The sequence below is a fragment of the Episyrphus balteatus genome, chromosome 4 (assembly GCF_945859705.1).
Source record: "Episyrphus balteatus chromosome 4, idEpiBalt1.1, whole genome shotgun sequence".
Lineage (NCBI taxonomy): Eukaryota > Metazoa > Arthropoda > Insecta > Diptera > Syrphidae > Episyrphus > Episyrphus balteatus.
Window position 1 is genome coordinate 36,991,665 of NC_079137.1, and position 25,673 is coordinate 37,017,337.

Below are 25,673 nucleotides of genomic sequence, written 5' to 3' on the forward strand. Positions count from 1 at the left end.
GAATGTTGAAGAATTTAATGATAATTCTGTGACCTGATTCTGATTGTTTCTCGAAATGACAAGAAGTTGTCTTGGCTTCCATTTTTTTTTTCTTTCTTCTCTCCACAGTGGCACTGATGTGTATTATCCTTGAAACCAAGAGAGAGAGATGATAACAAAAGTATATCATAATTTAACTTTAAAGAAACCCTTGAGGAGATGGAGGAGGATTCTTAATGGTTGCCAATTAGAATCATGTCGCAGAGTTTAATAAAGATGCTTGATGACACATTTAAAGTTGCTTTCATCGTAATTCCCTATAAGTTGACTTATAAAATGAAAACCCATCGTTGCTGTCGTCGTCGTCGTTGTGTCGTCTTGGCAGCGAAGGAACTCGATGTGTATATATCTTTATCATATAAATTTGATAAAGGATATGAACTGTAGGATGAATGCAGTTGAGTCTACTATATGGTGTGGGCTGATGTGAATATACATGATGAAGGCATAAAGGATTACACATGAAAAGGATATTGGGACAATAAACATGCAAGAACGAACGATGATGGTACAATGCATCAATTTGTCATGAAGATGTGAGTTGTGCTTCTATGCACACAAATTTCTATGGTTGAGACTTGAGAATTGTCGTGGGCAACTCATGCATTAAATTTGAACAAAAAAAAAAATGGTTTTTTCTCCCTTTTTTTTAATCGAATCAAAATGCACAAAGTTGAATGAACAGAAAAGAATTGTTATAAAAATAAATATGGAGAAATTTCATTGGTTGTAAGTACCATATAAACTCACTAAAGTCACTGAAGTATTCTTTATAAGTTTGTCATAAAATCTAAACTTGAATTGAAAATTTCATTGCAAAACATTTTTTTACAATTGTAAAAATTTTGAACAAAAACTCTCTTTCGTTTGAAATAGGTATGATTTTTATTACCCATCAGTTCAAACGCATGAGTACAGTTCCTTAACAAAAGAAAAACATTAACGTTATGCTTTTTTGTTTTAGCTCTAGAAAATATAGGATGTCCTAAATCTCATAGAAAACACATAAGTTGTGAAAGATTGAAATAAAGCTACGAATTATGAGCAATCTTAAAACCTTGCCAAGAAAAGAGCTTTTACGGACTGTGATATAAAAATATGCATCGAATCTCAATGTAAAAACAGGTTAGACAGCAGTTTAGACTGGCAAACCTCTTTTTGGTCAGTGAGTAGGTTTTGAAAATTTCAAAAACACTGTGAAAACCGTAAAACACGTATTCATAGAAGTTTTGGACTTTTCCAACCGTGTTATAAATGAACTGATCTACCAAGGCATTTTCTTAACCAAAAAGAAACTTTCATTGGCTCAGTTTTGGACTAAACAAAATAATAATTGGCGGAAAGTCAAATGGGAAAAGAGAGTCATTCATTTGCAAATAGAGAAACCTAACGATAGTTTTGTAAATAAAGTCCACGCGAACTGATTTTAGTTCATTAAACTACATCCCTCGGATTTTATTTATATTTAAAAAAAAATTAAATATAAGTTTTGTAAATCGTTTTACCCACTGCAATTATTGCGGTTTAATTAACAAACCTAAAATGTCTAAGCGAACAAAAGTACAAAATTGGACCTAAAACACTACCTTGTGATCAGTCACTATTTTCTTAAGATCTAAATGCTTGTTTAGAATACCTATGTATTAGGGTGGGCCAAAAAAATCGAAATTCGTTTTTTCGATTTTGTACTCCAAAAAATCGATTACTAGACACCTCTAGAATATACACACCAAATATGAGCTCTTTATATTAATGGGAAGGTCCTCCGCTTCGCAATTTTCCATTTTTACATCAAGCTTTTACTAATTAATATTAATTGAATTTTTAGCAAAATTTCTTTCCATATTCTTGTAGAAAATTTAACGCTCTACAAAAAAGGCTTTGTACACTTTTTTCAATTATCTAACCGTTTAGTAGATATTTGAGGTCCAAAAATCGAGAAAATCTTTTTAAATTCGTTTTTTTGTTCTTAATTTTGTAACAAATTGAAAAATTATAATAATCAAACGCGCATGACATAATATTCTTGTAGGAAACAGATTGCTCCACAAAAAAGGTCTTCTTAACTTTTATCATTAATCTATCCATTCTAAAGATATTCGATATCAAAGTTAAAAAAAAAATTATCAAAACAATTTTAACTTTTCAAAATTTTCCAATTCACTGAAACTTCATTATTTTCAAATTAACAAGATGTATTCTTGTAGGGGCTTAAACGTTCTACAAAAAATTACTTAGCATCAAATTGATTGGTTTAACCTGCTGGAAATTTATAGTCCTCTTAACATTTATAGATTTTCGACTGTGTTCGTCTGTACGTGACGTTTTCTTGTTTTTTTTATGCTATTGTTTATTATAAAAAAGTAGAGAATTAAGTATTTTTGTGCTCGTAAAAGATGAATGCGGTATCCTCTACAATATTTATGTATATGAATATTAATAAATCAAAATTGTCTGTACGTGACGGCAAGAACATTACATTACATAGACTGTATACCCTCTCAAAAATTTTTCAATTTGTTTTATATTTTTTTACATTAATCCCCTGGCTAACTAAAAATATCGACTTCGAGATATTCTAAATTATTTTTTACGTAATTAGTAACTATATAAAAAAAAAAGTCATGTGTGCACTTCACACGTGGTAGAGGTGAAACCTTAAAAAAAAATGTTCTTGCAAAAAAAAAAGAAAAAATCTACCTATTTTTTATTCTATCTCCTTTAAATACATGTTTTTTATATGACAACCTATATTAATTTTATATCATCTGAAAGCTTATTGTTTCAGCTCAAAATATTTATATCGTCCATGTCTATAGAACATCTACAAAAAAAGCTTATTTTTTTCAAACCAAATCACTTTTCATCAAAAAAGCAAAAAAATCAATCTTTTTTCTCTTTTAACACCATTAAGTATATTTTTTTAAATGACTACTTATAGTAAATTTTATATCATTTGAAAGTTTATTTCACCTTTTATTATGTCGTATGAATCATATTTCTACCATGCCTAGAAAAAAAATAAGAATTTTTTAAAGCCAACTATGTCGAAATTTCAAGCTGAGATTACGGTACTTCCTACATTGGTCATCGTCAACAGATCTCCACAGGTGTTTTAAGGTATTTTTCAAGTTTTTGAATTTAAGATTGTGTAACTTGTAGAGCTCGTACAGTTAATTGTGATATAATAAATTAAAGGTTATGTTATCAGCAAGCGTATTAAAGCCAAATACGCATCAAATTGGATGTGCACTAGATCAAAAGATATAACGTGTGTAGAAAAAGAACAGCTTTTTATCGTTATCTCAGAATTTTGAATATGAAATTAATTGAAATTTTGTACATGTAAAGTATGTATGTATTTAATTACCTATTTACAGTACAAATTTCATTCATTTATCTATTAAAACAAAAAAGTTATAACAAGTTGAATGTTCGTGTCGCGTTTTCGTTTCATCTTGTTTCAAATCACTACGATACTAAAGAAGTTTTCACTTCAAAATTATTTTTATATCTAAATAAGTGCTAGAAATTGAAATTAAATTGAAATATACAAACCAGCAGAAGAACTCTTAAAAAGTCTTAAAAGTAGGCTATCGTCGGTACATTTACAAAATTTCAAGTAAGATTTTTCTTAACTATACACTTTTAATTATGATCTAAAAAACATCTTCATTAAAACTATGCTGGTAAAACTTCACTATCATAAACTTTCTCATCTTTTAGAAAAAAGTTGAATGCAACAAACAATTATTAAAAGCACACCCTTTTGTATAACTAGCAACTTTCAATTATTATAATATAGTTCTCCAACTTTAAAGACTTGTGTAGTAGTACACAACACCATACCAACTTCCTTCCGTTATAGTATGAAAAAAGTGCTCGTAAATCAAACTTTGTGTGTGAGTAAAATTTCATTTTTTGACGCGTTGTAAATTACAAGATTTTTCTTTTGTCATTTTAAAATAGAGAAAGAGAGAGAGAAAGAACCCTCGAGACACACAAATACAAAAACTAGATTGTTCTGAACAAAACAAAGATTTTGCTTCGCAAAACTGGGTTAATCACCTAAGCAGACGTAATTTCAGAGGCACATTTCAGTCTTTTCGTACAACAAAAGCCACCAACAACGACGACGGGTGCTCTCTCCCACGCACCGCTCCACAGCCAACATCAAGAAGTAAACAATGCTCTGTCATTTCTCCAGCAGCTCCGCAGTTCAGATCCGAGTTCCCAATTCAAAAGGCCCCACCCTGATGATGGTGGTACGAATTTTACAAAACCCAAACTAGCTATACGTTGGTAGGTACAAACAATAAACTAAAAAAGACATTTTGCAAAATAAAAACAAAGAATTTCAAACCAAACCTCTTTTCTGTCAAAAAAAAAAAAAAAATGGAACTAAAAAAAAAAAAACATAAAACCCCGTTGAACTAGTTTACTGTAGTTGTTGGTGCTTTGGCTGCTGCCATCTTGAACTTTTTAATTAGACTAGCTCCATCCTCCATTCCCAAAAGAATGCCAGCCACCACCACAGGGGGGAAATTGTATACAAACTTTATGACACCACATTGGTGCACCCGAACAATTAAAATAACAGACAGAACCACAATTGATGGTTGTCAAGTGTCAAATGAACTTGACCCTTGTGACAGCCAGGAAAGGATAGCTTAGTTGTAAGTTGTTGGATGTTTTGTTGGTGCAACAAATACCTCGCCAGTAGCGCAGTGCTATAAGAATTAATCGAGTGTAATGATAAATGCGGCCATTTTGAATGAATGCGCTTAATAAATTAAACACTTCCGTCGGTCGGCTTGTCGTTCATCGTTGTCGAAGCTGGAACGATGAATAGTGTCCTGTGTGGCATTTTACTTGACTCCATTAAATTCCAGAGCAGAAGATACAAACACGAGAGTATTAATCAAATAATAATGATGAATGACATAAAGCAAAAAAAAAAGAGAAGAAGAAAGCGAAGAAGCTATTCAATTGACCATACAAAATGAATTTATTCAGTTGCAATAATTATCCTCGAAAGGAACAATTATCTCGGCGGTCGGTAGTGATGACGATGAGGAATAAAGTTTAGCGAAGGAGGAGAGTAATACGAATAAGTAGCTCAAGAGGCAATTTGGATTATTTATCCAAGCACTCGAAGAATGGGAGCGGTTATAAGTTGATTTTTTTCTCCTTCTTTTTTTTTTGCTTCTTAAAGAAAACTTATAGTCTTTTCATTGGAAACCACAATTTATGGGGTTTTTCTTTGAAATTACATCTTTGAATTGGAATGAAAATAGGGAACAAAGAGAATTTCATTGATGATGGTGGCGATGTATAAGAATGAATACCTACTTAACTTGGCTGAAATAATTTTGCCTCAAACACCTTCAGAGGAAATGGATTTAATTGAAGAATTATTCTTCAATTAAACTTAAGGAATTGTTATGGGAGTTTGAGAAAGTTTGAGGTGTAGACATTCTGAAAGGTAGGAATATTATCTCAAAGAAATTTAATGAATGTAGGTCAGAAACTACGCCTAAATAATCGTTTAAGCAAGTAGGTACGTATTATTAATTTATTTTTAATTGAATGTCAATTTGATCAATGTTTTTCTAATAACAGAGTAATTTATTAAATAAAATGAAAGGGGACTAACCTTACACCCAATATGAAAATAATTTTCATGGAAAATCAAAATTCATGGAATCAAAATGAACAGCACTTGCAAAGTATTTTTTATTTAAATTAGGTTTTAAGATTGGTATTTCAGTTCTAGTTAAGCTCGTAAATTTTAGTTATCATAGCTGGACTATTCGAAGAATAATGTCAGTTAGAATAATTAAGAAATTCAACGTTTAAGAAGAGCTACCATGTTTTGGATTTTTAGAATTCAAAAAGGGAGCGGGGGGGGGGGGGCTTGAAAAAGGCAGATTCTCTGTGATATCGATATTCCTCAACAAAATTTCCGAAATGTCCCAAATATAATATTTTTCTCTATAACTATCGTACAAATTATGAACGATTTTCTCATTTAAATGTTATGTTCAATTAAATATAGCTTTTTTTCTCAATTAAATTTGAATCAAAGTTTTACTCTATTATTTAATTTATGAATTAATTTTTTTATGAATTCGTACATTTATGTGAATGAAGCTTCTATTTAGCTGTGTTAAATAAATAAATACAATTTTTTGAGAAATATAAATAGTGAGTTAGTTTGATTTGTTTAAATTGATTAAAATGTTACTCATACACCACAGTGACCCTTGAAACTTTTAAAATTCATGTAAAATTTTGTGCTGTTGAGAAATAATAAAACCAGTTGACTTCTGACATTTTTGCATCTGCAGTCAGTTAAAATCATAATTTCGTACCTTTGTAAGAATAATTCTTGTAAGGTAGCAATTATAAATTTAAAAAAAATTGGGGTAAGGGTGCACTAAAATCGCTATTTTTTTTTTATTTCAGTTTTTTTTTCTTAGGCTACGGCCACGTCCTGAGCGTCTGAATCCGGAGCGGCAATTTCGAGTGAAGAGGTGGCCACGTCCTGAACGGGAATCCTGAGCGGCAATTTCAAAACCCTACAAATTCAAAAAATTCGATGAGTATTCGGATCACACCCCGGAGTTCCAAGTTCAATTCCTAAAAGTTCAATTTTTTTAATAAAATAAAGTTGGTATGCCATATTGTAGTAAATATAGATCAACACCTTAAACCAAAATTTCAAAAGAATCCAATGACCCGTTTTCGAAAATTTTCAAAAAATCAAAAAATTTATTTCTTCAAAATCTTGTTTTTGATTTATATTCCGACTATATAAATGCTTTTGTATAAAAAATTTTGATACAAGGTCGTTTGAGAGAAATTCAGAGATTCAAAAAACGATTCTATGACATGTAGCGTTAATAATGACTTTCGAAAAAAAAAACTTTTTTTGTAAAAATATAGGCCTTGTCCAAAAACTTACACTTAATTTTATTTTGTTTTTATCGTTAAAACAGTTTTTGAGAAATATTATATTTGATCACAGGTATCGTTAGATAAGGTTTTAAAAAAATTAAAAACAAAGGGGTAATTGTAATTTTATTTTTTCAAAATGTTCAAAAACTACGTTTATTTTTTTTTTGCCACTAGCCAAAAACTAGCGCTTTTTTAAAAACTTATAGAGGTATTGTCATGGAATTTGAAAACAAAATTGAGTTTCGAATAAAAACCCAGTTATGTCATTAATGCACCGGAGCGGAGGGTCGAAGTACATATGACTTCAAATAAATTCGAATACAAAACAAATTAAAAAAAAAAATCCGAAAAGTTTTTTTTGAGTTTGTTGAAAGTTTCGAGCGCAATAACGAAATTTTCAGCCAGCAGCCGCGGCAGTAAAAAAAATACTTATACATTTTTAAGACATCGTTGTTAAAAAAAGCCTGCCTTAATCGGCATAAATACTCTATGATTTACAAAAATACATTAAGGCCCATTTGCTCATACTAGTCATAAATTCTAATCTTAGATAGGTCGAACATAACTCCTATGTTTAACTTAGTTTATTCTAAGTTTCTAAAAAATATTTATATTCAACCTAGCAACGATTTACTTTCATGCTATAAATCGCTGAGAATTTCAAATTAAAATGTCAAACGACACAAACGTCAGTTAATTTGAACTGTTTTTGAGCAATTTACCGGGAATAATTTAACAAATTTATTATTTTGGCAATTTTAATTGCAGAAAAAAAGTGTAAAATAGTGAAAGTGGCTATAAAAATGTGTTAAATTTAATTGAAAAAAATATTCATTTGACAGCATTTGTTTTGTTAATATTTTTGTTTGTCAAAAATTAATGTGACCAATATAAAAACAAAAAATGAACAGTGTTCCAAAAATGTGTGTTGTGAATTTTACCATCGGTAGATGGTTAATGCTAATGAATGTGAGTAAATAATAAATTAAATTGATAATTTATTTCCTCTTTTACTACATACATATATCAATTTTTGGAGCCGCGTTCATTCTGTTTTGGTCAATAAAATACTTTAAGTAAAACATAAAATCCTTAAGATCTACTATTTCTTCCCCCTAAGTTATGTTAAACTTAGAGGAATTTATGACACAATTTGAAGTTCGTGCAAACCACTATATGCATAACTTAAGGGTTTATGTTTCACATAAATATTTAAGACTCGTTTCAGCAAATGGGCCTAAATATAAAAAATAATATCCATTTTTTATTAAATTAGCACTGATATTTTAGATTTACCCTCAAAATAAAATTTATGAAGTAGTTTCATAATTCATAAACTTTATTTTGACTGTTTTTAGTTTGAAAATGAAATAGTACTTTAAGCTTCATTTTTGTTAGTTTTGTTTATTTACTTATGTCCATTATAAAGTTTTTATTATTTTTATGAATAAAAATAAATACAAAATTAGTATGTTTAAAAAAGGATTTAAATAAAAAAATTAAAAAAAATTAATACTTGTATTTTTTTTTCTGGAAAAAAGAGGTTTTTTTTACGAAAAAAACTGAAAAAAATAAACGTTTTGGTGTTAAAAAAAGGGGATTTTTATTTGGAAAACCTGGGAACCCTAGCTATGTGTAAAAAGAATTATTGTAAAATATGACTGATTAAAAAACTGTTAGAATCCATGCATTTGTGGCAGCAATGTGAAAAATTTAAGATTTTACAGTTAAAATAATTTATTAAATTAATAGGCTTTTTTTGCACTTTGATACCAATAACTTCCTAGTTACTATAAATTTGATAAAAACTTTAACCATTTTGCAATCCCATTTGGAAGTGCATATTTTTAAAAAAGTTGGCCACCTACGTTCCTATGGATTTTTTTTCATACCACAGGTGTTTGAAAATTTTCATAAATTTTTTTTTTCACATTTTGCATCGAAAAACAAATTTCAAAATTTTTTTAAAGAAAAGATGCAACAGTTATAAAATCTTTTAACTTCTTATGTAGTGAGCCAATTATTGTAGAAAATTATAAAAATAAGAAATTTATAAAATTCATTCATTCGTCGTTGTGGTTAAAGAAAAAGTAAGATGATGAAATTTAAAATACACTGAAGGAAAAAAAGCTAATATTTTCTAAACTGGTTGCGATAGAAACTTTTTCTATTCGGTTTCAGAACAGTCAAAAGTGCACCTATCAGCCATTTCAGGATTATCCATTTTCTACCGGAAAAAAAATATTGAAAAAATTGGAACATTCCGGAACAAATGGAGAATAACCTCGAGCAATAATATTAAAAAAGAACAATTTAAAAAAAAGGTGGCTGCTTTATCAATTAGCTGAAAAGTCAATGTGATTCTGAAAAAAAATTAAATTTATTCGACGATTATTCGGTTCAGATTGCAAATTCGTCAAATGTCAAAAATTACTGTAGTTGACGATATTTTTTCACTATCTCACTTGTTGTTAGGACAGAAACATTTATATAAATTTATGCTTCAATGTTCAACGGTCATTTATAAATCATTTATTGGTTTGCGTTAGCAATTAATTCATAAGACCACATTCATCAATCCATTAATGTCAATTTTAAAATCGTCAAAATCAAAATTTTAATATCAAATCGTTTGTCAAATCTATAAAGCTCTTTCAAAACAACAAAATCCATCTTTCATCACACAACATGCTGTCATTGTCAAGAACCAAGAATATCGATTATAAATTTTCTTTGAGATTTTCTCCACCTATGTATATCATTATGATTGCTATTATTCATGGCTCGATAGACTTATCTGCTTCTTTACATGTACACACATTCTCTGATGCACATTCAGGATAGAAGATATAGAAAAGAACAGAACAGGACAAGGCCTTTGACATTTTAATTAGATTCCATCCAGGAGTGAAAACACACGTGTGCTCTGCTCCGGCCTGGCCCATTGCTATAGAGTACAGTGTTGAGATGCCTGGTGTATTGAATGCGGACAAGTCTCTAATAGATGGCATTCCGCATTCCGTTTTGACACTTGCACTGTGCTGTGGTTGTGTATAAGCAAGCAATACAAGGCTGTATTCTGTCATTGCAGTTGGGTGTTGCATGCATTCACATAACGGACAGTTAAATGGATGAAGAAGTCTGCGGGAGCACGCATGTCTCGGATTGTATAGTTTTAAGTTATGTCTGAGACTGGACTTGTGCATATCGTCGTCGTCTAACATGCGGGATGGTCGACCTGTTTTACCTGTTTTTGAAACACGAGCTATGGAATCATAGAAAAGGTTACTCACTGGTGAAGATAGACTATAAGGTGTTCTTATGGGATGTTGTTACCGTGCCCTAGGTTTTGACATCTCGTTAGTGGAGATGACAACTGATATTGGACCCCTTGGCGTGTCAACGTTGTTTTTTTTTTTGTATATCCTCAAAAACTTGAAATGAAAACAAAAACCCACTCGGGTGAATAATTTAAAAGTTGTGGTAGAAGGATTTTGGTATTCCAAGAGTAAAATGTAAAACTAAATACCTGGAATGTTTCCTAGAAATTTTCAATCAAAAATAGTTATCAAGTGGAAGATATTGAATTTCTTCTTCTTTTACCATTTAAATGGAAAACTTAATGAATTCAAATGAAACTGAAGTTAAACTATAAAAGCATAAACTTTATTTTAATAAAATGTTTTCCCCCATTCATCTAGAATTTATTATATAACTTATGGAAAAGTTCTTAGAATCTTCGTCTAAAGATGAATTCCAATTTTAATTTTCTGTTTTATACACATTTTCAAAAGAATTATTTCCTCATTATTGAAGGATTATATATGTGTGTTGTATAGGAAAATATATTTTTTTCATTTATTTTCAACCAAATGAGTGCTATACGAAGAAACCATGAAAACAGTGATAGATGTTGGCTGCATGCAGGGGCAATTCAATGTAGGTGGGCACTATATGATGAGGAAAGGCGCCAATGGCACATCGGGGGACATTCTTCATTTGTTACTGTCATAAGTTTTTTTTTGTTGGATTACGAAAGGGGCTAAGATCTCAAAAAAGATTTCCTTGGATCCTAGTATTACTACGATTGGCAGAATTTTTTTTCGAGAAAAAAATTAGTTCGTTTTCTAATGAGCTCAGTAAAACGTGTCAAAATGGAAGCCTTTATATTGCAGCTTTAAAAGAAAATTAGCACCTTCCAATAACTCTATGTGATAGAAGGAATTAAAAATATTGTATGTTCCAGAAGAAGACTAAACAGTTAGAATCGCTTGAAGTCGACGAGATATATAAAATTTCTTATTTTATATGAAGTCTTAAGAAAAAAATTCTACCGAAGGTCAACACTCAACAGCAGTTAATTGCCCTCCGTGGAGCCTGTAAAAATTGAAGTAAATTTAGAAGAAAAAATAAATATTTGGAGCAAACATTTTAACCCAAGTCCATTAAAATTCCACAAACGAGCAGGAACACAAATTCAACCAGATTGAAATCTTTGTTCAACTGAAAACCGCCGCACGGCTTTTTGAGAGCCGCACCATAGGTGACCTACAGCAGCACTACGATCAAAAAAACAAACAAACAAACAAACAAAAAATTAGGGAAAAAGGGTGGGTGGGCGAAAAAGTGGGGTGGGTGTCAAAAACAGTGTTTTTTAACGATATCTGTCAAAAGTAGACCTCCTATTGAAAAAAGTTGAATGCGTAAGTTATAGATAATAACTGCATTCCAAACTTTTCAAAAATTTATTTTTTCAAATTAAGTTCGTCAAAAATCCAAAAATTAATATTTTTCCAAAAAATCATTAAAAATAGATAAAAAAAAACATAACAAAGTACATTTTTACCAGGTTTTGTTAAAATCCCAACGTGTTTGTAAGCGATAAAAATAAAAACCAAAAAATTGTATTTGTGCATTTTTCTCGATATTTTTGAGGTTATATAAAAAACGGTTTGATCTTTTTATAACTTTTGCATTCAACTTATTTCGACCATAACCACCCCAATTGTTTGTGGGCAATTTATTTTCCCCTTTCTTATACCATTTATTCTAAATTCTTCTACCACCCATAGCTGCCAATATTTTTTTTTTAAATTATTGGCACTGATCTAAGACGGGTAAAAGCATTTTAAATGTGTTCCTTTCCTAAGTGTTATTTTAAAAACAACTTATCAAAAAGAATTTTAGAGCAATGTTAAATATCCGATGGATTTTGTGCTTGTAACGAAGCCGTTTCGGTTCCGCGCCAAAAAAAAGCAAAGTCGATTGTCTCTCCTGAAAAGGTTATGGCCAGTGTTTTTTGGAATTTGAAATAGCTATGTTTCGAAAAGGGAAGAACAATTACAAGATAATTTTACTGCACCTTCCTTGATCAGTTGGGTACCAAAATTCATGAAATGAAATAAAAATTCACCAAGATAACGCACCAGCCTGCAAAAATGATTGAGGCGGATGATGCAGATACTTGTCCACCCGTTCTTCTTTTGATTTGATACCCTAAAACTTTCATCTTTTCCTGAACATACACAAAATTTGGGTCAAATAAACAAGTGAAAAAGGGTTGGGGTCAAAATCCTTTTTTTTTCAAAATTTTACTTTTTAAAATTCTGCCTTTCAAAATTATGCTTTTTATTATTGTATTTTCCAGACCCTTTTCTTATTTTTTGCAGAATTTTGAAAAATCATATTTTCGCAAAATTTTCTGTACTAACATATTTGATTACTTCTACGAACTTCGTCATTTTTTTTGTTAATATTTATTTTTTTGATAAATCAATTGATTTAAAAATATTGAGAAGAGGTTTTTAATGCTAAATATTTTTGAAAAATAATTAAAAATTTATTAATTTATCAAATAAAAATTAATACAACAAAAAAACAACAAACAGTAAGGAATGTACTAAACTTATTGAGGGTAGGTTTTTTTTGTTTAGTAAGCGTATATGCTTTCATATGAAAAAATGAACAGAATTAGCAGAATTTTTTTTCATTCAAATATTTTGTTATTAGAGTTTTGAAAAGCATAATTCTAAAATGCAGAATTTTGAAAGACAGAACAAAAAAAGCAGAATTTTGAAAACCAGATTTTGACCCGCTAGGAAAAAAAACCGAATTTTGAAAAAAAAAAAAAAAAAACAGAATTATAGTGAAAAATCAGAATTTTGAAAATCTTTTTGAAGAATTTGGAACTGCTCCAAGTGGAAATGAATATTGTTAAGGAATTCCCATTCTGCTTTTGAAGAATGGGAACGACCAAGTGTGTTGAGGTTCAAAGAGATTTTGTAGAGAATAAAACAATTTTTAACTGATAAAATTAATCCTTTTCATTGTCAGGCCGAGAACTTTTCACTTTGGCCTCGTAGCTGAGATCGTAGCTAGATCTTTTTATAATATATACAATAAAAAGAGCTCTTGATGGTTTTTTTTTTCCAGGCTCTTCCGGCCGATAGATACGCCTCTGGCTACTGCATTGGTTGAGGTCGAACTTTGGTTTTATAAAAACATATATACATATTTGTATATTAGTTTAAAACTTAAAACCAAAACAAACTATATCTGCGAGAAGCCAAACCAAAGTGGCGGCTTTTATATATATTATATTATTTTTTTTTTGATTTTTTTTTTTGCATTTCAAGTTTCAATATTTGAAAATTCAAGTTACCCACGACCGCATGTGGATTACAGTGCGGAGAGATATAGCTTACACTGTTTGTGCACTTTAAGCCAAACCAAACCGAACCCAAACCACACATAGCCAACACTGACGAGTCAACTTTTTTTTTTTTGTATTAAATTTGTTTTTCCTACTCCCCAGGAACTCTGTGTATAGCAGAAAATCACTGCACCAAGCGTATATACGCTGCTGGATTTAGATGTAATTTATTCTGTTACTTGTATTATGTCAGAATGAATATAAATATAAACCAAACTTGAAAGCCATAGTGGATTTAGTTACGGATAAAAAGCGGTGAAAATATTGGATGCAATTATACTTTGTTGCAAGATTTTTATCTAAGAGTATAAGTTGGGTCGCATGAAATTGATGAAACAAAAATAAAACCTTCTTCTACATGAAAAGACGCTTAGATTCAGCAGTTATAATAAATTAAGGTCCAGATTTAAATATGTTATTAAACCTTTTTTTTTATTAGGACTACAAAATTAAGGAGAAATCTCAAGAAAAAGGTCCAAACCATCAAAAACCGTTCTGCCATATAAGAAGGATTAGAAGCCATGGGCTAAAATTAGCTTCTTATTCTAAACGGTTTTCTTATTGCTCGATTAATGTGAATCTTCTGTTGAAAGAATTCGGTCTGCATTTCTCTGTTTAGGTTTTTCATCGTTCCTATCTTTTAAGGAATTTTAATTTTTTCTAAATTGTTAAAAAACATTAAGGCTTAATTTTCTCGTGCATTAAGAGTAACTTTTACTAATCATCTCAAAGAGTTAAACACGGATCTTGTTTACCCACATTATTTTCACGTGGGTACTGTGATATGTTTTCCATTGATACACGTGTGCCACAAAAAGTAAACCATGGCCTAACTATGGCATCAACGCCTAAGCCCAAAGGCATATGTTGTTAAAATGCCTTTGAAAAAAAAAAAAAACAAGATTAAGCTCTCACGTATTCCCGAAGCAGCAACGTATACAGCTCCAACGATTAAGATGAATGAATTCAATATCTTCTGTGATGTTGCGGAGGAGAACGATGAGACACATGAAATTTATCTGACACGAGTTGAAAAATTGTTTTGACTTTTATATCTCATCTCCCTATCCTATCCTGTATTAGGTAATCTCTGATATGGGAGTGTTAACGGGGAGTTATAAATACTCCAGTTCAATAATGGGCGACATGGTTCAATTCAGATGTGGGATATACATATCACGGATATATATCTACAATTATGCATACAAACATTATAGAAAGGGAGATAAATCAGTTTGTTTATTCAATTGGATTTGATTTTGTTTATATGGATTGTTTTATTGATTCATATCTTTTAATAATAACACCAACAACAACTATACAGAAAGCTATATTTATATTAAACGGATTAAATTATTTCAATTGAAATATTTAAATTTAATTAAAATGTTTTGCATTTGTTTTATTGTTGTGGCAATTTATATTGTTAAAAAAAAAAACAAGAATAATCCTCAAATGAACAAATAATTGAAAATTATTTTTAAATTAATGTCATTTGAAATTTTATATTTTATAGTCATTTTAATTACGTATGTATATAACATTTTAAATCCCTTTATTGGTTAACCAGAGGTCAAAACGAAAGATTTATTTTAAATTTATGTTCTTTTTGGAAAATCAAAAGTTATACCATAAAAACTAATAATGTCTCTCAGACAATGGGGTAGAATTTATGACCAAAATTTAAATTGAAACGAAATAAATCTGTCTATGTTACAAAAAAAAAAGTTATGGAGAAGCAATATTTTCTGGTGGTGTTTGCTTTATTGGCATTTTTTTTTTTCAAGCCATACTATTTTAAATTTCTCTTACTAGCTCTATTAGAAAAAAAAAAACACTATCGACTGTTACCAAATTTATTCGTTTTTATCTTATTTTTCTTTTTTTACTGTCTACAATCACGACTATAACTATAGTGAAGAGTTCTATTATGGTTCCCACAATGATCTGTTCTCATCTAAATGTTTTAGTGGCTGCATGCAGACATAGAATACGCTTGAACTTATTATAAATATTGTCATGAAAAACCATTTCAGTGTCTGTTTTTCTTGACGAAAATCAATTGCATTCCACCTGCCCTATCGATTTAGTTTGCTGTACAAAATATAGTTTTACAAAAAAAAAAAAATTACTTTACCGTTGCAAAACATATACCTTTAGCTTGTAATAGAATTGATTGTGCATGAGATCATGCTTTTAATTTTGTTCATAACATTAACCGTTTAGAAGTTGATGCAATTCGAAGTTTCATATGTATCCCTAAAAGTATGCAATGTTTCTAAAGTATTGATTTTATTAACAAAAATAACGTTTGCTAAATAATTTAGCAAAAAATGTCTTTGACAGCTTCATAACATTCATCATTTAAATATGGTTGCGATGCCAACTTCCTTAAATAAAAAAGGTAGGGCAGGTATGGGGGCCCCTAAGGAAAATGTCCCATACCTCGAAAAAGAGTAACATTCAAACTTAAAAGCTATATACTTTTTAAAGTTTAATGTATCACTCTCACATTTTTTTGCTTTGTGAGTAAAGTAATTTTTTTTTAATTTTCAAGATGTCTACAAATTTCACTGATTAAATTTACCCGGGTAAAATGGCACCTGTTCAAACAAACGTGATTTTAAATGAAAAATCGAGTCAAAGTGCTCCTTTTCCATTTTTTTTTGGAACATGTGGTGCTTAGGCCAGTTAAAAAAATTATTGATACATAAGCGTATCTAGGATTATAGGTAAGGATATGATAAAAATTAGATTGCATCGTGACAGATTACCGGTGGAGTGAAAAAATGAGTCGGGTTTAAAAAACAGGATTTAAAACAATTTTTGGAAAAAATAAACTTTTTATTGAAAAAGTTTTTATGTACAAGTTATGAAAAAAAAAAATGATTATCGACACATAAAAACGAAATTTAAAAAAAATGGTTCATTTTAAAAAAATTGAATTTTCCAAAAAAAAATCTTTTTTAATCCGAAAACGTTTTTTTTCACACTTAATTTTACAATGCGTTTTTTCCTTCAGTTTATGTACGGATAAAAAAAAAATATTTAAAAAGTATCTACTGACTATAATTTCCGCAATACACACAAAAAATTGTATTAAAATCTTTTTTCGATTTGGTTATATGTACCCAGTGTTGCCATGAAAATGTTTGGTAAAATCTGCAGAAACGACGAAAAAAAATCTGCAATGCAGATTTTTTTTAAATTTGGGAGACTCAATTTAAAACTTTGCGAACAGATAATTAATAAATCGCTCAAATTGTTAAATTTTCTTAATAGTTGTGTTGTTATGCTTTTTCCTCTATAAAATCAAAATCGAACTGAATTTTTGTTACAATTTGCATTTGAGAAAATGAAATCTAGAAATCAAGAAGGAAAATTATAGAACATTATGAACACGCTCCAGCTGATTTAAAAACTAAAGCTAAATAAATAGAAAAAATGATAGTTTTGGCAAAATAAATGATGTCTTAATAAGTTCTTGGCCTTACTTGAATTACCATTTTACGGATTTTGTTTTAATGAAATCCATTTCCGTTTTGGAAACGCTAAGTTTCAGTTGCAGATAAAATCTGGACTGCAGATTTATGGTGATTAAAAGTCTGGGAATAGGTTTAAAATCTGCAAAATGCAGATAAATCTGCACTATTGGCAACACTAATGTACCTATGACAGGTTTTACAATAAATTTTGGTCCTAAAACAAAATTTCAACTTGACCTGTAGTGAGTCTCTAAACGCTTTTTGTTTTTATATTTTTATATTGTGCAATCATTCCAGTTAGTGGGTAATTTCGTTGGAATTTTGGTGCATGTTGGTTGGGTATTGACTCTTATGAAAACTAAAAGAGCTCAATTTAATATCTTGAATCTAATTTAACTTTTCAAAAGGATATTTAAATTTTTTTTAAACGTTTAGACTAAGCTCTTAGAGCATACATTTGAAATGAATTCTCTATGTAATTTTCCTATTTTCATTCAAAGTTAATGATTAATCCCAAATTTTTTCTGAATAAATCTATTTTAAAACCCCAAAAACTAAATTTCAAACTTAAAACTTTGAAAACTTTAATTTGTTAAAGTACTTTTGTTACTTTTTGGAGTTCAAAAACAGTAAGCAAGATAACCTTTATATTAAGATCAACAAAAGTAACTCTTTAATGAAGAAAAATTGAAGCATACTTTTATACAGAATTTATAAATTACGAATGAAAATCATTTCCCTCATTGACATTCATTGTAATTCATGTTTCTGTGCATTGCGTAAATTTTATCAAATTAAAGCCATGAATTTCTGTTCTTCGTACTGTAAAAAATATATATATTTTCCATTATCCTTTCCACACCAATTTTAATCATGTCTCATTTAAATTAAGTATGTACATGAAACACTCTGAAAAATTTTGTATACGGACTGGACATTTTTTCGTAATCAAATAAATTTAATTCAAAAAGGTGTATTTAAATATATAATTTTCACTTAAATTCCTCATAAAATGTTCATCCATCTCTACAGGCTATTCATTAAACTTTAAAGAGAAAAAATTACATCTACACCAATAATATAAATGACGTAAAATGAACAAACATACCACCATTGAACAGCAGGTCTTGGTCTATACACAATTTGTTTTGTTCCTTTTTAAGTCCTTTTTATGTAGGTACACATACAAATTTTTTTGTTGTATTATTTTGTTTTTGTTAATATCAATATCTTTCACTCGATTAAATAGAATTTGGAATTTCGACCGTAATCCATTTCATTATACAGACGCCAAAAAGGTATATCCATTTCCTTTACGAATGTTTTTTTTTTTATCAATATCCTTGTTTTAATCTTCTTCGCACTAATCTTTGGATTTCTTGGTACAAATTCACCCCGTCTGTATTGTATTCATTCGTTAAATCCATTTTTTCCCAGAGGAGAACATCATCGTTGTCGGAAGAACAAACAAAAAAAAAAATCAATAGCCCACCCTCAACACGAACAAACTCACTCACTAACATTGGGGTTGGAAATGGTCATCAGAGGATGCTGATTCAACGTGCATCATTCACATTTAAATCTGTTTTTTTTCGTCCTTGGCAATCAAGTTTCTGTTAACACTTTTTTTCTTTCTTTTACTCAAATTGAAAAATTAATTGAGATTCATTTTTCAATTCACCAAGGATATTTGAAGGAAATACAAAAAAATCATATAAATTATTCAAAAAGGACGATTCTCTATTTGGATAAAAGAGGACGACGTATTAAATTAAAAACGGAAATCATCCTGTGAGAAAAAGATATGATGATGATAATAGGTAGGATACAGAGAGATACCCGACCGAACTCTGTCAGTGTGTCACCACGATTGACAAGGACGAGAGCGCAACAGAAATATTATCCTGACAAAGTTTTGTAAAATTGTATTTCTTCCACTCGCATTCGCATCACAGAAGCAATATGAGATTCATCGCAGAACTCTAAACAAACTATGATTTTAATACGCAAAATAGAGTTTTTTTGCTACTCACACATAGAAAATTCAACTTTATTGCGGGAGAGAAAAATGTGCAAGGGATGCTGGGAGATGCTGATGGAGTATCATAGTGATGGTGGAGAGTTTACGCTGAGTTCACCTTACGGCGGCGGAGAATGTTTCGCACAAGGATTTTATTGTTGTTGTAGAGTTGACGTTGTTTTTGAAGGTCAAGGAGAGCGAGAACAACATTTACAAATACCAACGAAAAAGTCACTCTCGCAGATACATACACACACAACATTACGCTCTTGGTCGTAAAATCAGATGTGGGATATTCTGTGTGTTGCTTTTTTTTTGGGGTTCGGCAAACCTACCCCAACCCATTGTACAATGGAGCCATTGTAGCGGGTGGCATAAGGCATTCTGACCTACTCAACTACATTTCCATATAAGGAAGAAAAACAAATAATTCCTATTCCATACTCTCTCCGGCTTTTGATGAGCGGTTTTCTACTTTTCTCTCAATTGCGCTCTTTTCTCTAGGGTTTGTTCTTGTTGGTTTTTGGGCAAAACAATATGAATGAAGCAAACGATGAAAGTGAATTTTGTTGCTGTTTTTCTAATTGAAATGTCAAATCGTAAACTGTCAAATGATTAAAGGTACAATGTTGCTAAAGAGAAACGAACAGGTAAAATGTTGCTGAAACATTGTTGACAATAAGTTTTACTTTAAAACTACAGACATAGATGAAGAGAGAATTTATGTGTGTGAAGATGAAAAATGTTTACTCTATTTTGACCTGGTTATGTCCTCGCCTGGAACTGTATAGTGCAAAACGCGTATTTTCAAGGTTATTGCATCGAAAGTCCCTGGACTTTTGCAGAAACAAAAAAAAAAAATTGTTATATGGTAGCTAATGTAGTGATACACTTGTTGTTGTTGTAAAATTAAATGCTTTAACTTTCAGCAGGGAAAATGTGAATACACGAACAGTCAAGGTTAAGATGAAAACTTTAAAACATTTGAGTATAATATACGGTTTTAAGCCTCTTTCGATTTAAAGTTCAAGGTTTTTTTGTTTATTTTTTTTTTTTAATTTCTGTTGCGGATTAAAGTCAACAGAAATTAAGTTGAAGCAATAAATTGAAAAAAAAAACCTTGATATCTGGAGTATTTTATTGGATGAATTTAACAATGGAAACTAATTAATCCTTTGTTGTGTTTTAAGGTGACAAGCAACTGTTTTTTATTTAGCTTGATGATATTGACATCATTTAAAGAACAAAGTATTATTTTCATGACGGTTGCAAGTAGTCAAATAGAGAACTCTTCGATGTACATAGGTACTGCCGAATAAAGTTGCTTGTTGACGACAAAGATTAAAGGCGGAAGCGGGATTATGTTTCCCTGGAAACTTCTCTGGTCACCACCTGAATGACCAATCCAAAGCAAAGGGATGTAAAAAAAGTTATTATAAGCCAAGAACTGTGTTTTTATTCTCGGTTTTCGAGGGCTGATATAGTTGACGAATTTTCGGAAATTAAAACAATTCAAATCTTTGGTAAATGTAAATTAATTAATTAAAACAAAAAAAAATAACTTCTTAAAATAATTCGAGCTCCAAACAAACTTCTCAACTTGATTTCTTATTCTTAGGTGCATTGAAAAATAAAATGCACGACTGGGTCGCACGAACTTGATCTTATTGTTAAAGTTGCTTAAATTTTTAAGACTTTTTATATAGAAATTTGGAAAAAAAAAATAAAATTTGTTTTTTTAAAAAAATAAAATAAAATCTGAAATCAAATTGCCCTCCAAAACAAGTATGCAGTATTGATTGATAAATTAAGATGCATTTTTATAAAAAAAATTTCAAAATCGTTAGAGCCGTTTTTTAAAAAACTAATTTTTTATATAAAAATTTTTTTGGAAAAAAAGTTTTAAAATAAAATTGGTATGCCATTTTGTAGAAAATAAAATTTCAAAACAATCCAATGTCCCGTTTTCGAAAATTTGATTTTTCAAAAAAAAAATTTCAAAATTTTTTTAAAAACCCAAAAATTATTTTTTTGGAAATTTTATTTTTGGTTTATATTTAAATTATATAAATACTTCTTTACAAAAAGTTTAGTTGAAATCGAATTAGTAGTTTAGTAGATAATCGGATTTGAAAAAAAAAAAAACCGTTCTATGGCAGGTACCGTTAATAATGATTTTCCAAAAAAAAATTTTTTTCGTTAGAAGATAGACCTTATTATTTGAATTTTTTAAACAAATTCGTTGGAGCCGTTTTCGAGATATTTCAATTTTACTAAAATCGGTATATGACAAGTACCGTTATTTTTGGTCCAAAAAAATTAATTCCAAAAACTCCTCTGGAGAGTCGCCTAATAACGCTACATACGAAGTTTGACATCAATCGGTTCATCCGCTTAGGCTGTAGCTTCGTTTACAGACAGACAGACTGACAGACAGACAGACAGACAGACAGACAGACAGACAGACAGACAGACTTCCGCTTTTTTGGCATTCTCTACCATCGTAATGTCATGGAAAAATGTTATCTCAATTTTTTTTTTTTTACGAATGCATAACTTGATATATATTACCTATGTATATCGCAAGTAAAAAAAGTTTCAAAATCGTTAGGGCGTCTTTTATAATTATTTTTGATAAAAAAAAGTTTTGAAAAAAATGGTTAAAAATTAAGTTCGTATGCCATTTTTAAGAAATTGTTCATAAGCAAATCAAAAAATGTTTTACCTTATATGTCATTTTGTTTAAAATTAATTTATAGTTCGGAGTATGAATTAAACTCAATTTTCATCTTTTATTTTAGAACAGCACCGTCAGTAATTTTTTTAAATTTTTTGCAGAATTGTAAATTGTAAAATCATCTTCCTCTTATTTAAGCAAGATTTGCAAAATTTGTTTCATTACATATTTATTTTGTCACTTTTTTTTAATAATTTAGAAAAGTTTTTTAATGTTTAATATTTCGAAAAAAAAAATAATAATTTCTAATTTATCAAACATGTAAAAGAATATTTTGTATCACCAAAGCATCGTTTCTAAATATGTAGTTGTCAACGGCTTTATCGCATAGATATACCATTAATTTTTTTAAATCTTTTCTGGCAGATCTTTGAAAAGCAGAATTTTAAAACGTAAATTTCTGAAAAAAAAAACTGAATTTTGAAAAACAGAATTTCGTTATAAAAGCAGAATTTTGAAGTTAGAATTTTGACCTGCTCTTTTTACGATACCTACAAGTGATCTGTGACCCTAAAAATGCAAATAGAAAATCCGGTATTTTTGATGTATGAATAGCAATAACTTTTAACAGATCGATCAAAAAATTTGTCGTAGAACTTCTTGTACGAATTATTTTAATCTCTTTTAATGAGTATAATTATTTTTAACAACATCCAAAGAGAGGAAAGTGCAAAAATGATTTTTTTCATTTTTGACATTGAAAAATTGATAGTTTGAATATTTGACTGTGAATAATTTATAAACACGGCCACAATTCTGTTTTTTTTTTTTTGTATGTATATTTCGCATGTTCTGTTATAAAATATTAACATTTTTCCTTTTTCATTTTAAAGCCCCCTTATTTCCTTGAGTTTTTAAAAACATTTACAGTAGATGAAACTACGGTGCTAATAGTCCTTTAATTTTAGTTTATGTAACTTTGTATCGTCAGTGGCGTATCCAGAAAAAATGTTGGAGGGGGCTGCGAAAAAAATTTCATTTCTTTTTATTAATCTTTCATCGAGAGTTAAACGCTGTGCTGCGGTACTGAAAGTGGTAAAGTAGCATTATACTGCTCTAAACAGATTCGTACTACTGTCTTCCCCTTTCACATTCAGAGTAGGTACCTAGTATTTTTTCAAAGTTCTTGTGTCCCAAACAGTTTAAACAGCAAGGAGTTGAGTCATCCTTAAAAAAAAAACTCTTTATTTCGTTCGAACTTTGTCATGTGCTGAATCCAGAACTGTTTACAGATTTATTCCTATCACGTCAAGAGTTTTTGGGCTAAACTCACCAATATTTTCGTTATATGCGGCCATGTTCCGCAATTCGAACGAAAGTGAATCAAATCACTTTTTAATTTCACGTGAAATGAAATATATATTCTTCATTTCGATCGGTTTTGAAAACTTCGAAATTGCTTCTAATTGTCAAAACTGAAGGATCATTGAAAAAGGCCCCCAAATTCACGAACAGAAACAAAGTGACTTGAATTCGATTAGAAAATCTAAATGAGTGAAGAAATGCAGAACACCTATTTCACTTTCGGCAAGTGGATTCGCAAAAAGTGAAATGCAGAACGTGAAAGTCTCAAAAACTACTTTTGAATGAAATTCTTTTTGATGTTTAATTCGAAATATATATGTTTTTTCGTAATATGTTGCTCTTTAATCCAAATCGGAAGCGCAAACTGCAATTTTCTTAAAGAAACCTGTTGACCACTTAGATTTTGAGATATCAAAAATTTCTATTTGAGAAAAATATTATTAAAAAAAAAGTAAATATATGATCAAATACGGCGTTTTGAGAATGCATAAGAAGTATTGCAAAAATTTAACGGTAATGTAATTGGACGTCAAAATACTAAGAAAATTATCTAAAGAATTCGGAATTGGACTAAAATCTGAAAAAAAAAAAAAAAAATTATTACAACCCTCATCGTCAGCTAAGGCTCTTACTCAAACAAACCCAAACAGCCGTTTCAGAATTTGGAGGGGGCTTGAGCATATGTGATGACTCTAAATCTCTAAGATTTACGAACAAGTTTCAGTTAATCATGTACATTTTGATGAAATCAGCTAAATAAAAACTTGATCTTGAAGGCTTGGGGGGGCTTGAGCCTCCTGAGCCCCCCCCTCAATACGCCACTGTGTATCGTTAGTAGTTAACGGAATAAAATAAACTTAAAAAAGAAAAAAATATCTTCTAGCCAAGTACTGACCAATATCCAGCTTCCTTGTTCCCAATTTAAAAAGAATTTTTACATAATGTAAAAAGAAAGTAGTAATTCATTTGTTTTAACAATAACTTATTTTGCTATCGCCTCATTACATGCCTAACTTATCCACCCTGCCCAGTAAACTGAAAAGTAAAAAAAATTAAAATCAAATGCAACACAATATTCAAAACCCATATTCAAAGTCATTAAAAGTAAAAAAAGAAAAAAAAATATCACCAAAGAGGGTCAAATCACTGAACCTGAACAACAGAAAAAATAAACCATCAGTAAGTGAATATAAAGAATAGTTACTGTACATAGAAAACAGACAGAACCCATCCAACTTAACTCTTCGTTTTTATTTTATTTTTTATAAATTCTTTTCCCCCAGTTATTGAACTATAAAAATTTCACAAAATAAAAAACATCTCCCGGAAATGTACGCTACACTGGTCAATTAAAAAAAATATATTTTCTAAACTAAACTGAAATAAATTCTTATAAAAGAGATATACAACAGAAAATAATAACAAAGATTACTGAAAGGAAAATAAAAAAAAAAAGTATAAACAAACAAAAAAGTTTCAAGAAGTTAATAAAAATCATTGCAAGTACACTTGAATAAGTATCATTATTTCTTGTATAAGTATAATGCCAATACCACCCTCTTGTGATAAAATTCAAATAGAAATGTTGCCTAATGTAATTTTTTAGAAGCACTAACAATAATAAGTAAAATATTTAAGCTTTCAAAGATATCCTTGAGGCTAAAGTATACCAATACGCAGACAATATGGCAAAATTAATTTCAATTTTGGATAATTGCCAAAGTGTGTCTGTAATTTGCAGTGCTGGACTTGCAGATTTGCAATACCTAAGCATTTTTTTTCAAATTTTGTAATTGAATAATTCTTTCCACCGTCACGTACAGACAATTCTGACTATTATTTTTGCATATTTTTAGGCTGTTTCATTGGCAGAAAACAAATATTGTTTTTTTTCCTGAACACATCATTCATACTCAATAAACATAACAATTGAGCTTTTTACAAACAATAAAAAAAACGTCACGTACAGACAGGCAAGGTCAACCAAAAATTGTATGGAGGTCGAAAAAGTACACAAGCTAAAGTTATCACGTGAAATAAACCATAATGTTACATTTTAAGAATTGTAATTATAAAAATCTCGTAAAATGATCTAAATAAAACGATAAGTTAAATGTCACGTACAGACACAATTTTCTAACTTGTTTCATCTTCACTAGAAGGGCTTCCTAAAATGGTGCTATAGGCGACCATAAGAGAACAAAATTTTATGTTCAGGGCGCCATCGCCATTTTCACAAACTGCGACCCTGTAAATCGACACATTCGCATTCAATAGACGATGGATGATTATTGTATGGATCAATGAAATGAAATTGATTTGTTTTACATTAGCTTTTAGTGCGGAATTTAACAAGACCTGGAAATTGATGAGCAAGAAGGAGGACTTTTATCGACTAAAATAAACAGACAAAAA

General features: G+C 29.9%; 1 protein-coding gene across 2 annotated transcripts in view; it reads right to left on the bottom strand.

Annotated features, from left to right (window-relative positions):
- The window catches only part of LOC129919851 (putative mediator of RNA polymerase II transcription subunit 26), a 157,246-nt gene that overhangs the window by 81,553 nt on the left and 50,020 nt on the right, over nucleotides 1-25,673 (bottom strand). The window contains exon 1 of one of the 2 annotated variants that reach the window (XM_056000937.1): nucleotides 18,305-19,156. The exons of the other annotated variant lie outside the window; for it this stretch is intronic. The gene's annotated coding sequence lies outside the window, so the exon portion shown is untranslated. Of the gene's footprint in view, nucleotides 1-18,304; nucleotides 19,157-25,673 lie in introns of those variants that run through there. 2 annotated transcript variants of the gene reach the window in all.